Source organism: Macrotis lagotis, chromosome X (genome assembly GCF_037893015.1).
Source record: "Macrotis lagotis isolate mMagLag1 chromosome X, bilby.v1.9.chrom.fasta, whole genome shotgun sequence".
NCBI classification, from domain to species: Eukaryota; Metazoa; Chordata; class Mammalia; order Peramelemorphia; family Peramelidae; genus Macrotis; species Macrotis lagotis.
This window is the reverse complement of record NC_133666.1, coordinates 37012825-37026580: the sequence shown is the minus strand read 5'-3', so window position 1 is coordinate 37026580 and position 13756 is coordinate 37012825. Positions and strand designations below refer to the sequence as shown.

At 35.2% G+C, this 13756-nt stretch overlaps 1 pseudogene; it reads right to left on the bottom strand.

The window, feature by feature from the left end:
- Positions 1-10106: 10106 nt before the first annotated feature.
- LOC141498635 (melanoma inhibitory activity protein 2-like) overlaps positions 10107-13756 on the bottom strand; it is a 65910-nt pseudogene continuing 62260 nt past the window's right edge.

The window sequence follows — 13756 nt, the reverse complement described above, 5'->3', positions numbered from 1 at the left end:
GCATTTCAAGTCAAAATCATGATACTTGGAAATACATGAATGTATTTCCCAGAAAATCTCACAAATACATTGGGCCCTTCAAATCTATCCAAAATCCTAAGCACAGTTAGGTTCTGCCCAATCAAAACAATAGTGCTGGTACATTTATTTTTACTAGATAACAAAAGGACATATTAGTTAAATCAAAGATATCCAATCAAACCATAGGGAAAATAAAGGGATGTTACAAGATTCTCTCTCTCTCTCCCTCCTACCACAAAAAAAGCAATAGAGGTCTATAGAGATCACAAAAACAACAAAGCAATGATAAAGTTAGAGCCCACATGCCACCAAAGACTACTCAATGAGGGGTACTTACATGAAATTTCTGTGACTGCTGAATTTGTATGAAGAAGTATACACTGGGGACGGGTATGCCAAGGTCACATGTACGTAACCATGTAACCCAAGAATACTCGTACCCAGAGCAACTCACTTCTGATGTTGCCAGAACGCCGACATCCTCTGTTGTCCTTTTTCTGCAGGGAAGCCTCATGCTTTTATCTTTCCACAAAACAATGTTACTTATCTCTTAGCCAGTGAGATTCTCTCTGTAATCAACTTCTAGTTTCCATCTCTTCAGGGTCATCTGCTATTCATCTTGCCAGACTGCCTCTCTTGGATAGTGGTAGAACTACAGGTCTAAAACTCTATGATGAATACAAACGAGCAAAAAAAAAAAAAATGAGGCAGAGTTCTGCCACAAAAAAGATTAGGTCTCTTCTCCAGACTTCCTGTGTCCCCCATACTGAATCTAAGTCATTGACCAAGAAAACTATCTGAACTAGTGTCAGACTTTCCTTTTAAGTCCCATCTAAATCCTCATTGCAATTCTATATTTCTAAAAGTTCTTATAGCATCCCATAGGCAATCTCTAGACACTGAAGACACACATAATAACCTCACCAATAACATCTTCTCTGCATTGATGAAAAATTCAATTTAAAGAATTGTTACAGTAAAAAGAAATGTCTTCTTCAGCTGCCTACATTGCTACTTTTAATATATTTTGTTCATTAGCAATAGAACACCATGCCTAACCCTACACAATCACTATTTCCTTATATGTGTGTACATAATGATGGAAGAAAAATGACTCTATAGTTAGAAGATACTGGTTTGAGTCTGGGATGTGACACTTCATTACTCTGGAAAACAGGGCAATTCACATTGTGCCTTGATAGTAAAGTACCGGTCACAAAAACATAGTAAAGGTAACTTAAAGGGCTAATAGTATGAAAAAGGCAAATTTAAACAACATCAAGGGGCATGTGGAGAAATTTTTAAGTAGCAAAGATAATATAAGATAGAAATTAATTGTGAGAGTGGACTGTGAGCACAGTAATACAGCAAAAGTGTAGCTCTGAAGTGGTTCAATTATTGTGAAAAACAATTCAGAGATGTGCAAGAAAAATGATGAAAATAGTATTTCAATACATTACCAACAAATTTCAGCAGCAAGAGATAGAGAAATTCCATTCAAATAAACTGTAGGCAATATAAAATATTTCAGTCTTCCTGCTAAGACAAACACAGGTACTATATGGATATAATTATAAAACACTTTTCACACAAATTCCATTGGAGAATATGTCCAGTCTAAAGAACTGGAGAACTATCAGTTGCTCATGGGCAGACCAATATAATAAAAATGACAATTTGACCTAAATTAATCTAATTATACTGGGCCATACCAATCAAGCTACCAAAATTATTTTATAGAGCAAGAAAAATAATAACAAAAGTTAACTGGAAGAGCAAAAGAGCAACACTGACAAAGGAATTAATGGGAAAAAATGCAAAGGAAGTCATCCCAAATGTAAAACTATATTATAAAGCGGCAATCATCAAAACTATTTGGTACTGGCCAAGAAATATAGTGATGGAGCAGAGAAATAGGTTCATAGGACACAGTAATAAAGTTATACTAATTTACTGTTTGATAAACCCAAAGACTCCAGCTTCTGGAATAAGAACTCACTATTTGACAAAAAATAATAGGAAACCTAGAAAATAGTATGGCAGAAACTAGGCACAGAATAACATCTAAAACTCTATATAAAGGTAAGATTGAAATGATTTGAACATACAGGGTGATGCCATAAGCCAATTAGAAGAATAAGGGATAGTTTACCTGCTAAATCTTTGGAAAAGAGAATAATTTATGACCAAACAAAAGATAAAGCAAAGTACGAAAGGCAAAACAGACACATTTGATTATATTAAATTAAAAAGGTTTTGCACAAAAAAATGAAACCAACATCAGAAAGAAAGCAAAAAACTAGGAAACAATGTTTTTAGTTCCTCTTTCTAATAAAGGTCTCATTTCTAAAATGTACAAAAATCTGAGTCAAATTTATAAGGATACAAGTCATTCCCCAATTGATAATGGTCAAAGGATATAAATAGACTATTTTAAGATAAAGAAATTAAAACTGTAGGGGCAGCTAGGTGGCACAGTGGATAAAGCACCGGCCCTGGAGTCAGGAGTACCTGGGTTCAAATCCGGTCTCAGACACTTAATAATTACCTAGCCGTGTGGCCTTGGTCCAGCCACTTAACCCCATTGCCTTGCAAAAAATCCTAAAAAAACTTAAAACTGTCAAAGTCATATAAAAATGCTCTAAGTCAATATTAATTAAAGAAATTCAAATTCAAACAACACTGAGGTACCACCTCACACTTATCAAATTGACTAATATGATAGGAAAGGAAAATAATCAATATTGGAAGGGATATGGGTAAACTGGGACGCTAATGCCAATGGTGGGAGTTGTGAACTGTTTGAACGATTTTGAAGAACCATTTGGAACTATGACCAAAGGGCTAAAAAATGTGCATGTTTTGATCCAGCAATGCCACTACTAGGTCTGTATCCCAAAGAGATAACAAAAAATGAGAGAAACACTCACATGTACAAATATGTTCACAGAATCTCTTTGTGTAGGGGACAAAGAATTGGAAACTGAGGGGATAATCATCAATTACGGAATGCCTGAACAAGATGTGCTACATGCATATAATGGAATATCATTGCTCTATAAGAAACAATGAGGTGATAGATTAAAAAAAACTGTACAGACTTACATGAACTGATGATGAGTGAAGTGAGCAGAATCAGGAGAGCATAGTACTCTTAACAGCAATACTGTGAGATCAACTGTGATCATTTAGCTCTTCTTAGCAATACAGGGTCAAAGATAATTCTAAAAGATCATCCATAGAAAATGCCATCCACATGCAGAGAAAGACCTATGGAATCTGAATGCAGATCCAAGCATACTCTTTTTACCTTTCTAATTTTGTTTTTCCTTTTTTCTTTCTCATTGTTTTTCCCTTTTTGTTTTTGTTCATAATAAAAATATTAATTCATTGGTGACTAATATGGACATATTTGTAACATGATTGTACACATGCAACCAATATCAGATTACTTGCTATCCAAAGGTGGGTGGAGGGAAGGATGGAAGGGAGAAAACTTTGCAAAATAAATCATTAAAAAAGAAAATAAAAATGATGAAAAGAGTTAATTTCTTTATATTCAGGCATACTCTGACTAGACATACATACCTCAAGGAAGTCAAAGACCAAAAAAAGTTGGGGCCCATTGCTTGGGGAACATCTCAGTAAAATATGCCATATGAATTCGTGGAATATGATGACTTAAAAAACAAGGATAACTTCAGAAAAATGAGGGAATATGTTTCACATGATACACCTAAAATATCAAACTAATGAAAATCATTGTTCTAGCAATGAAAAAACAAAAACAAAAAAACAAAGAAAGCTACATGAACTCCAAATATTATTTGTAGGAAAGTAAGAATAAAACAGTCTTCCATCCTCTAATTATAAAAGTGGTATGTCAGCTCTAACACATCACATCCACTATTGTTTAGATTTTCTTTCTTGCATGGGAAGATTCTCTAGTGGGGGGGGCAAGTTTCAAGGAAAATGTCACTGGTGGGAAAATTAATGGCAAAAATAAGCAAAAGAACCTTTGGAATTGATTCTATATCTATACATTAAAAAAAACTATGAAGGGAATAGGACTGGTGACCCATATAATTAAAGAATAACCATATGAAATGAACATTTGAGACTCCATATCATGAGACTCCAAATTCCATGTATGGAGCATCTAGGGACTTTACTGCTTCTTATGCCATGTTCTCAAGTAGTCAGGGTCAGTACCCATTCAACCCATTGCTCAAGAGCTACTCTTGATTAATTTAAATCTGCTGAGAGGACACTGCTTTAAGCAAAAATAAGTTAAAAATGAAATTGCATGTGTAAATGAAATGAAATGAAAAGATTTATCTGTCCCAAATCTAAAAGTCCAAATCCAAAAATCCATTTCAATAGAAGCACAAATAATAAGCCAAGAAACAGGTAGAAGTCACCTGTGACGAGTGAACACTTGGGGATATTTCCATGGAACACCTGAGGCCAGAGAACTCTGACAAAGAAGTAAGTATACACCAGGAATGAGTACGCTGAGGTTACACGTGACATGAGATTACACATAACCAAGGTGTACTCGTACCAAGGGCAACTCATTTCAGAGGTTGCTGGGCTGGCCATTTTTCATGGTCGTTTTCTTTCTTCAGAACAGCATCACGTCTCAACTCATCACCTGGATTTGCTGTCGAAATTATCTCAGCAACTCGCTTGGAACTTCCTATCTTCAGGGTCATCTGCTACCCAGCTAGCCTCACATCTACTAAGGGATGGTGGTCAGAAATCTCCTGGATAAAGTTAAAATAACAGATTTTCTGTTCCAATACTCCATGGGTAGTATGAAGAAACAAAATTCAAGCATAGCTACACACAAAAAGACAAAGTCAGTTGTTCAGACTTCCTGTTTCTAGGGATTGAATGCAAGTTCTTGTCGAAGATACTTCTCTGAACTAGGGTTAGACTTTCTTTGTAAGTTCTATTTAATTTTTTTAATTGCATTCTATGCCTCCCAAACTTATTTCAGCAAATCCACATGCAAATCTCTGGACACTAGAGATATATGATGTATCCTCCTTCATTAACAACATTCTTAATACAATGGACTAGAAAATAATCTATGGCAGGCTTGAAGTAAGGAAAGGTGACAACCTCTTTTCCCTAAATGATATTAGTGTTTGTTGATACCTTTATCATATTCATCCATCATCATTGCAATTAAAAAATATTCCCCACTTACTCTCCTTTTTTGCCTTCATTTAAGTCAGTTTGAAAACAAATTTTCTTTCTATGTAAGTTCTGATGAGAGATGCACAGTAACCTTAGAGTCAGAAGATCCTACGTTTTGACACAGATTTGTAACTTTATAGTTGGGTAAACCAGGGCAGGGCAAATATCCTGTTGATGCTTTTCTTCTGGAATAATCATAGCAAAGATTACTTAAAGGATGACTAGTATGAAAAAGGCAAAATAAAACCAACTTAAGTCATATGTGGTGAAATTTCCAAGTGGCAAAAATAATAAAAGAGGGACATATTCATGTGGGGGGGGAAGGTATAGCAATGCACTATTGATGTCTTAGATGATTATATATAAGATCTAAATTAGCTGAAGTATTCGACAACTAGTTTGCAGTTATGTAAGAAAGGTAAGTAAAATGATTCATACCTTTGGAGGCAGAGAGCCTATCTCTGTATACATACCTTAATCAAGTCAAAGACAAGAGGTAAAGATAATTTCCATGGAAAAATTTTCAAAGCAATATGTTAATAATAACAAACAACTGAAAACAGAGGTGATCCATAGCCTTGAGAATAACAGAACAATTTGCATTAAATGTATTAATAAAATATTACTGTATCCTAAGACACAATGAAAAATTATCAGAAAAAATAGAAAAAATCAGATTACCTGATAAACATAAAAGTATCAGAACCCAAAGGATCATATACATTGTGACTATAAGAAAGTAAAATAAAACAATGTTAAAAATGACTGATGCCCAATTTTAGTCATAGAGAAGTAATAATGAAAAACTCTTTCATCTACCATTGAAAAGGGAGAGAGGTGAGAGGTGTTAACAGTTTGATCAGATGTAGTTGTCCTGTTGTTTGACTTTCCTTTCTTACATGGGAAGATTCACTAGTGAGGACAGGTTTCAAGGGAAATAAAGGACTACCTGGAAATACCAAAGGCAAAACCTAAACCAAAAGAACCTTTGTAAAAAGTGATGTATTTCCAGTCAGTGAGCCATACAATTCACAAGACAACAATATTATACACCTACAAACAGAGTCATTCCAGGCACCAAAGTATGATGCTTGGAAATACTAATAAAAATTATTCAAACTCTTTAGGAATATAACTTGAAAGGCATACCATTAATACTTGGGACCTGTAAAAAAAAATACAAGGTCATTGCATCCTGGATTATCGTCCACTCAAAGGAACTATCTCAGAGGGAGCCATGGACCAGTTTATATTTTTTTATCAAGCAATCAGTGGATACATTTAATCAAACAAACAACATATTAAGTAAATGAAAGTTAAAAATTGAGCTTTTCCCATCCCCAAAGCACAAGAATGATATGTACTTTAATAATAATGATACAATTCAAAGGGATGCAAAGACTCAGAGTGTTCTTGACCAGCGGAAACTCACTGAGATTTGTGTAGGGAACATTGTGGATACTGACCTTGTACAAAGAAGTATACACCAAAAACGAGTATGCTGAGGTGACCCACATACACTCATGTAACCAAGGTATACTCGTACCTGGGGCAACTCTCTTTTGATACTGCAGGATCAATTCTGGCAATGCTATCTCTCAGGAGGGCAGAATCACATCTTGACTCTACACTCATGAAATGCCCATGATCTCACAGTCATTGTGCAACTCTTTGCAACCAGCTTCTGGTCTCCATTTCTTCATGGTCATCTACTATCCATCTTGGATTGACTTCTGCTACAATAAAACAACCTCTCCTAGATATGGACAGGACAAAATAGTTTCACTGTTCTACAATTCCCTGGGAAGTGTAGGTTAAAAAAAAGCCAGCCAGAGTTCTACCAGGAAAATATCAAATCTGTTCTTTGGACTTAGTATTTCTAATATTGAATGTGAGTCCTTGTCCAAGAAAAACTACCTGAACTTTGGTTACAACTCCCTTGTATGTCCAGTTTAACTTCTTATGGCTCTTCTATGCCTTTAAATTCAATTTAAGCAAGGATACAGATACTCTGCATACTGGAACTACCAATTCTACTTTGCTACTAATATTCTCAATGCACTGGAATGATATGCACCTTGTTAATCCTCAGAGATCCATGAAAGTTTATCCATTTCCCTAAAAAAAAAGATATTCTAACTTGATCAACATCCTTAACATAATTACTTAACTCAGAGTCCAGAACTTAGCAGTTTACTTTTCCAAGGCTTCTAGGACTTAGTTCTGTGAACAGCAGCATAACAAATAGCATAGCAAATAAAGTGATAATGACTGATCCCATGTCCCAAATCACAAAGGGTATACTCTTCTACTATGTAACACACCACTAATTATGAAAGTTAGATAATTAGAGATCATATATAACTATTGAATATTCATTGGAAAAGCTTATAAAACAAATATCTTTGTATAAAGATAGTATAAAGAAGTAACTCTGAGAACAAGAATATCAAAGTCATATTTAGAGAGCCCATCTCACCAGGGTATATGTGTACCCAGAAAACTCAATTATGATACTATAGGAATGATGATGCCTTCCAGTGATGTTTCTGCAGGGTACCACATCTGAAGTCTCCACTCACAAGTTCTGTGTAGTTTCTCTGAATGATTAGCTTCTGAATTTCCTCTCTTCAGAGGAAATGTTGCCTCATATCTGCTAAGGCACAGTGAGCAAAAATTCTTTCCTAGGTAAAGATAGGATGTCATCACTTTGGTTCTAAAGCTCTCAGGTGAGTGAAGGAAAGTAAAACCAAGCAAAGTGATGCTATGTAGAATTAAATCTTTTCTTTGGGCTTTAAAGTACAGAATGCAAATCCTTTTCCCAGGAAACTACCTCTCCTGAGATTACAATTTCTTTATAGGGGCAGCTAGGTGGCACAGTGGATACAGCACCTGTCCTGGAGTCAGGAAGACTTGAGTTAAATCTTATCTTAGACACTTAATAATTATCTAGTCGTGTGACCTTAACCAAGTCACTTAACCCCATTGCCTTGCAAAACAAAAATAAATAGGATTTCTTTGTACATACAGTTTAATTCCATATTGAAGGTCTGTCTCTCAAAACCCATTTCAGAAACTCCAAAGGCAACTTATGTTAACACATTCCAACAAACTACTAACATTTTCATAACACCGGCATGCAAGTTAATTTAAGGAAAAGTTGAAAAAAGGGAATGTGGAAATAATTTTGCTACACAGCATAAGGTAATCCTTGATTACTTATTTATATTTTTCTATCTAAAAAAAATCTTTTTGCATAGACCCACATCACATACCCGATACCAAAATAAGGTCAAAATGGGTACAGAACTTAGACATAAGGGGTGATATCATAGACAGATTAACAGATCAAGAAATATTATTATCTGTCAGATCTATGGAAAAGGGAGAAATTTATGGAAAACAAGAATTAGAGTACAATATAAAATGCAAAAGGATGATTTTGACTATAATAAATTTAAAATGTTTTTCCCTAAAAAAAAACCGATGCTGCAAAGATTAGAAGGAAAACATAAATCTGGGAAACAATTTTCACAATAAGGGTTCTGAAAAGGTCTCATTTCTAAAATATATAGAGAACTGAACAGACAGTTATCAAATGAAGAAAATAAAACTATACATACTCATATGAAAAATGCTCCAAATCATTATTGATTAGAGAAATGCATATTAAAACAACTATGAGGTACCACCTCACACCTATCAGATTGGATAAGGTGGCAAAAAGGAAAATGATCAATGTTGGAGAGCTTGAGGAGAGACATTAATGTACTCTTGGTAGAGATGTGAACTAATCCAACCATTCTGAAAAGCAATATGGAACTATACCCAAAGGTCAACAAAACTGATCATTCCCTTTGATCCAGCAATACCAATCCCAGGCCTACATCCAGAAGAAATCATTAAAAATGGGGAAAGTCCAAGATATTTGTAACAGTTCTTTTTGTAGTGAAAAAGAATTGGAAATTGAGGGGATGCCCAGAAATTGGGGATTGGCTGAACAAGTTATGGCATATGAATGTTACGGAGTACTGTTGTTCTGTAAAAAACCATGAATAGTTGCACTCTAGAGAAGCATGGAAAGAATTACACGAATTGATGCTAAGCAAAGGGAACAGAACCAACATAACATTGCATACATTAACAACAATATCAACTGTGATGGATGTAGCTTCTCTCAGCAGATCAGAGAGCTAGGACAACCCTAAAGAGACCTGTTGATAGGTAATGCCAATCCACATCCAAATGAAAAAACAAAACAAATCCCAAAATTTCTCTTTACGTTTTTTCCTTCCTATTCCATGGTTTTCTTTCTGTTCCCTTAGTCCTAATTCCTCATACAAAAAATGACTAATATGTAAACATGCTAAACACAAATTTATATGTACAACATTCACCATACTGTTAGCTGGGGAGGGAGCTAAGGAGGGTTGAAGATAAGTGTGTAACTTATAAATATGCAAGTGGATGAATGTTGGGAAACTAAACAAAAATCCCTTTTTATAGCTGTTTTTCCTTCTATGTTAGGGTTAGTGCATAAACTCTTTTTCTCTTTATATATGTATACGTGCTGATAAAATGACACCTGTGAATCTATGGAAGAGCAATGATCATAAAGACAGAGCATCTGGCTTTGTTTCTTTGATCAAGCAGCTTAAAAAAGTACATAACTCTATACATGTCACTTAAGATCTCTATGCAAAGTTTCTTTTTTTAATTAAATCATCTTTATTTACAAAATTTTACTTTGAAAATTATCATTTCATAAAGCTTCAATTTGAGTAACAGTAAAACCAGTGAAGTAATAGCAGTTACTTAAACTGAGAATGAGAAATGATTAAAAATACATCATACATTACTTTTGGTGAAACAAAAAATTGTCAGGTTTCTTGCTATGGTTCTCTATGATCAGCAGCAGGCTAACTTGAAGGTTGAATCAACCCTGAAGATTGCTACTTTCAGAATATGGAGGTGGGAAGAAAAATCAGTTTCTTAAGGAAGGATACTGAGGAAATGATCCGGGTGGATAGACACTTCTCACTGATAATTAAGGGCAACTAGGTGGTACAGCAGATAGAGCACCGGCCGTGGAGTCAGGAGGACCTGAGTTCAAATTCGGCCTCAGACACTTAATAATTCCTAGCTGTGTGATCTTGGACAAGTCACTTAAACCCACTGCCTTGTAAACAACAAAAACAAAGATGTGTGGGTCAGGAAAATTGCTGGAAAGTACCCCCTAGGAGGTCCATATATACTTTTTGAAAGATGTGGCAGTCCATTTCTCATTTTTGACCCTCTTGGGTCCACTGGCAACAAAGGACCACTGACTAAAGGGAGAGGTGGTGCAACAAAGCTTGGGTCAGCTACTTCACTTTGAGGTGTGTCAGATGGGCCAGGATTATTTTAATTACCAAAATCATCTTTGGTATCATTCTTGCTGGATTCCATTTCTGTAGATACCATCTCATCTGAATGAGAAATAATCATTCTGTGATCTCTATCCCATAGAAGTGACAGAGATCACAGTGTCTGTGAGGATCAGATAATTCTCCTCTTCCATTGGCATTCTGATATTCCAGAGGATGCTCTGATCCTTATGAACTTCTTTCTCCTCCCCTTGGAGGCAAAAGTAAAAGTCTGAGTGGACCCTCCAACAAAGCTGGAGGGGAGAGAAGAGTTCTCATTTGAGAAATGAGAGGTATGGAAAATGTTCTCCGCCAAAGGATCTAGTTGTAACATCCAAAGCATAAAGAACTTTTTCTGAAAGGTCACATTTAAATTCTTTCTCTGTCAACTTTCGTTTGTTGTGTGCTTTTTCTTTTTAAGTCACTGAGATACCTTTTAGCAGCCTGGCCTGACAAGCAGTTATCATGGGCTTTAAATAGTCCTTTCCAATTCTTCTTCATGACCCTTGGTTTGTTTTCTGCAAGAATTCAGCTTTTCACACACAAAACAAATATGTATACAATGCTAACCTGACTGTTCACTTCTGAAGGACGTGAGAAGGGAAGGTGGGAGGAAATTTTGTTCCTTAAAAAGATACATATGCATTTGGATGAAAAAATAAATGAATAAATAATTTTTAAAAAATAATTAAGCTTTTCAGAAACATGACTAAACTTTTCTCCTGCTTTGGAAAGCTTCTCCTATTTCTGTGGGAAGTCTTTTTCTTCCTTAATCATCTTCCGATGAAGTTTCATTTCATTTTCTTGATACAATCCAGTCACTACTTTAAGTTTTCATTGAAGCTTTTGCATCTCATTTTCTAAATAAGCATTTCCAGTCTACAAAGACACTTGATGGGTTTGAAGAACTTCAGTTTGATCTTTAAGCTCCTCATTTTTTCTTCATCAGACAATTGAGAACATATATGGTTCCTTTCTGCTTTCAGGGTTTTTAAAGGAGCATTCAACTTAGCAACATAAATCATTTTTTTTAGTCTGCTTTGATGATCATCTAAATGGTCTCCAATTGCTAATTCACTGTTTATTTCTGCTTCACAATGACTATCATTGACATTATCTTCCCCCAGGGCAATAGCCCAATCCTTGGTCTTCAACAGGCATACTATCAGAGACTTCATTTGACTTTATTAGTATAATTTGCTCTACATTTTTTCCTGTTCGTTAAGTTCATTCATTCGTTCATTCCATCCTATAACAACTTTTACAAGTTTTTGGCTTTCCTGAAGATGGGGATTTTTTTCCAATCCATCTTCCATTGATGTTCTAAGTCTTCATTCAACTGAAATACATTTGGGGTTGTTTTGGCTTCAGCTACTTGCGATTTGATAGGCTTTGATTCATTTTCAAGTGGCCATATCCATTTTTTAATGTCAGCCATCAACTCATTTTGTTGTGACCATTTAGATTTATCATCTTTGAAGTCTGTTTCTAGATAATGTATTTTATCCATGAGTACAGAGTTTTCCCTGTTCACCTTTTCATATCCAGCCTCCAGACTGGATGTTTCTGATAATTCTCACTCAACATTTCCATCCTTTAAAGATGATTCTCAATATTCATACTCTTTTTGACAAATGCTGTTTTTGAAGAATCTTACATTTTTCTTCCACTAGTTCAGAAATGTTTTTGCAAGCTATTTTGCCCTTCCTATATAAAGTCAGCTTTTAACCAAATAAAAATCTTGGCATAAAAAAGGAGAATTGTGTACAAAAAAGAAAAGCAGATTGTAATTGCATATAAGACCATTTCCTAAGGAAATCCATATTGATTGTTACCTAACCTGACATCTTCAGGCAATGCTGCTACAATCTTACAGTTTTTCCACAACTAGTCCATAGCAAAGTTGAGTAGCCCTCTACCACTCTGAGGGCCATGGTCCCAAGCTATGACCACCACCTCAGCAACCTCCATTACAGCAACCCACCTAAAGTTTCCCTCTTAGATCTGATAGAAAAGACTTTATTACAAATCACAAAGAAAAGGAGAAAGAAAATTAAAATCACTCAGAGAGTGCATGGTGAAATTTCCAAGCAAAAGGAATAATAAGATGATAATATGAGAAAAAATGAGAAAATAATAAGATAGTAATATGAGGAACAGTCCTATGTGAAGTCAAGCATAGTAATACTGAAAAGGTGGAGTTTTCAAGTGGTTTTGGTATTTCCGGAAAGCAGAAACTATGTAAGAAAAGTCACTGAAACATTTCATTCCTTTGTCCTCAAGCATGCTACTCTAGGACATATACTCAAGTAACTCAAAGAAAGGAGCAAAGACCAAGTAGAAAGGATATAAAAATGTATTAAATGGCATTTTTCTTGTTAGCAAAACAAATGAAAACAATGTGAGACCTCATTTATTAGAGGATGGTAGAACAAATTATTTATTGTGAATTAATGAAATATAATTCAAGTTTAAAGACTTGATGATCATAAGAAGTCCTGGGAAAGTAGAGAACAAGGATAAATTGATTTCAACAGCAGAAAGCCGATAGCAAAGAGTTACAATTCCAACAAAGGAAAGTACAGCTAAAGGCAGCAAACATGGAATGGCTCCAGGTATTGGTTCTAGAAAACTAAAAATGAAAAATTATTCTATCCTCTCAGTCAAAGGTAGGAGATGACAGATGAAACTACCCTGTTGTGTGACTAGTCCTTTTTAAAAAAGAGACTTCATTAGTAGGGGTCCAGTTTCAAAGGAAATGGCTTTAGTAAAAAAGCAAAAGACATCAAAGCACAGGCATTTTTTAGAAAAGCTGCTTTATCTATAGATATACAGAGAAAAAGAAAACTGAGGGAGTGGCTGCTATGGCTCAAAACGTATAACCATATCATATGCCTGAACAGTGGCACTCTAGGCTTCGATGTCGTATGGAGGCCTGAAATATGAATGAAAATGCCTTTATGAATATTATGCATTGTTTGAGCAGAGCACCTTTGTCAAATTTGGAGATCCAAAAAAACTATTTATCACTGAAAACAACTTCAGGGTCAACATCTTTCAAAACTACATATCTGAAGATCTACCATGGATCGGTTTCCTTTTACTAGACTGTCAAAAGTCATGGT